At 43.0% G+C, this 2688-nt stretch overlaps 1 pseudogene; it reads right to left on the bottom strand.

Annotated features, from left to right (window-relative positions):
• Nucleotides 1-282: 282 nt before the first annotated feature.
• Nucleotides 283-1673, bottom strand: LOC120876630 (annotated as a pseudogene).
• Nucleotides 1674-2688: the final 1015 nt, after the last annotated feature.

Here is a 2688-nt window from a genome sequence, read left to right as displayed (position 1 = left end):
TATTAGGGTTCCTTCTATAACCTCCCCAAACTCTCAATTTCCAATATTCCCAGTTCCAATAAGAATGTTTTTTTTTTCTTTTTTTTTTTTGCTGAATCAACTTATAAAAGATAAAAACAAAGAGAAAATACAAAGATATTTGTTAGAGACCCTGACTTTTATTTCATTTGTATTACATTGGAGTTATGTCTGGAATCAGAGCTCTCTCCCTCTGTCTGCAGGAGATGAACTGCTGGGACACTGGTGCTCAGCAGATAGGCACCAACATGGTAGGCCGGGCAACTAGTGGTACTTGTGGGCCAGAGCATTAGCCACAGTGTTTGTCAGGTTTTGCTAGGCAGCCTGCATCTGCAGGGTAAATTCCTTGCTGAAGTGCATTGCCAAGACAGTCAATATCATGTTGCCTAGGAGCTGGGAATAAAAAGAAGACAGTACATGATGAAGAGAAGGTCTCAGGCTGCCCTTCCAAGCAAATAGATGCCACATCCATTTCTTCTTCATAAGAGGTTGAGCAGCTTTCATGGCCATGTTCCCATAAAAGTGCATCATTAGAGACCTGATATTGGCTTCAGTGACTCCCAGCCCGAACCCCTACTGTGTTATATCCTTCTCCCATTTTCTCTGTCAACGTCCAAGCCTGAGCATTGCTATGGATTGCTTCTCTCCTTTTTTTAAAAAAGTAAAATTATAGTGCTGAAAGGGGACTTGATATACATATTGTGTCTTCAGATATTACGTACATTCAGATTGTTTGGACATCCATTTGACAAGGAATCCAACACCTTGTATACAAAAACATTTCATCATTGCTAGAGACAAAGAAGGAGGCCTAAATCTTGAAAAGTTGCTCTTATTTTGCCCTGTTTAGTTCTGGTTCAAAACTCAAAAATCATAAAGAAATGTATTTATCAATTTTCATAGAAAATTTCAGTTATCAAAGGCAAGATATTCTTTTGCTTGGCTCAATTTGTGTTCTCCAGGCCAAAACACATAGCTCAAGTTTGGTTAGTGTTCTTCACAACATTTTTTCTTTTCTCAGAATTATCAGATGACCAGTGACCTCCACTAGTCATAGAATAATTACCTGGTCTTACCTTTGACCTCTGGAACAACCTACCAAGATCAAGATTCCTCTGAAATATTACCTCCATAAAATACTTCGATAGCTTAAGTCAGTGTTCTCATTATAACCACAGCATAGAAACCTGGATGAAAGAACAAAGCACAGGCATGCCCAGAACTCACCCTGAAGTTCTCGGGATCCACGTGCAACTTGTCACTTAGATCTGCAAAGGTGCCCTTGAGGTCATCCATGTGCTTAATAGCATTTCCAAAGGAGTTCAGCACCTTCCTGCCGTGGGCCTTGACCTTGGGGTTGCCCATTATGGCAGACTCAGTGCATAAGTTAGCACAACTGTCACAGAACCTCTGAGCCCATGGGTAGACGATCAGGAGCCTATGGGATGATCATAGTCACAGAACAGATGACAAGTCAGAGTATGTAAGAAACCTAACCAGTCCCTCTTTTCTGGAACACTTTCTGCGTTTCTACACCTTGTCTTACCTGTGTCCAGTGTTTGCCTTGCCAGGCTCTCACCACCGACCACCTCCCACATTCACTTTGGCCCACAGACTAGCAACAGCAGCTTCTCCTCAGTAGTAAAATGCACCATGGTGTCTGGGAGCTTACTGGTGATCCTAATGGGCCAGAAGCAAGTCTGTGCCGCTGATTCACTGCATGGCCTTTTATTCCTCATCTGCTGTCCCCAGGCCCTTCCTCCCCCCAATAAAATGAGACTATTGGTCAAAGGTAGGTGGTCACTGCCAGGGGTGGGACTTGGGCAAGGGTGGGTCAGCAAGATGGACATCTGTGTCTCTGATAGTGTCGGTGGCTCTATCAGGGCTATTCTGCTGTGTTCTCCCCCTACCCTCTACTGTGCAATTCATATCTCAAGGTCCCTACAACTGTTCCTGAAGTGACCAGTAGACTGACCATGAAGCATAGCTAGACTTAGGAAGAGCAACATTCAGAACTCTGTTGAGCATTGTGTCAGGTGTTTACAAGACACTGTTCTACTGTTTGGCCAGTGTATATTAATAGAAGAAGCCACAGCTCTTCCTGGGTTACCAATGTTTTTAAAGCTTATATGGGGCTCATACTTTTATAGATGACACCACCCTTATGGCAGAAAGTGAAGAGGAACTAAAAAGCCTCTTGATGAAAGTGAAAGAGGAGAGTGAAAAAGTTGGCTTAAAGCTCAACATTCAGAAAACGAAGATCATGATATCTGGTACCATCACTTCATGGGAAATAGATGGGGAGACAGTGGGAACAGTGTCAGACTTTATTTTTGGGGGCTCCAAAATCACTGCAGATGGTGACTAAATTAAAAGACGCTTACTCCTTGGAAGAAAAGTTATGACCAACCTAGATAGCATATTCAAAAGCAGAGACATCGCTTTGCCGACTAAGGTCCGTCTAGTCAAGGCTATGATTTTTCCAGTAATCATGTATGGATGTGAGAGTTGGACTGTGAAGAAGGCTGAGTGCTGAAGAATTGATGCTTTTGAAGTGTGGTGTTGGAGAAGACTCTTGAGAGTCCCTTGGACTGCAAGGAGATCCAACCAGTCCATTCTGAAGGAGATCAGCCCTGGGATTTCTTTGGAAGGAATGATGCTAAAGCTGAA

Source organism: Oryx dammah, unplaced genomic scaffold, assembly GCF_014754425.2.
Source record: "Oryx dammah isolate SB20612 unplaced genomic scaffold, SCBI_Odam_1.1 HiC_scaffold_17, whole genome shotgun sequence".
In the NCBI taxonomy this organism is placed as follows: Eukaryota; Metazoa; Chordata; class Mammalia; order Artiodactyla; family Bovidae; genus Oryx; species Oryx dammah.
The sequence above is the reverse complement of the archived record's forward strand: the minus strand, read 5'-3'. Positions and strand labels throughout refer to the sequence as shown.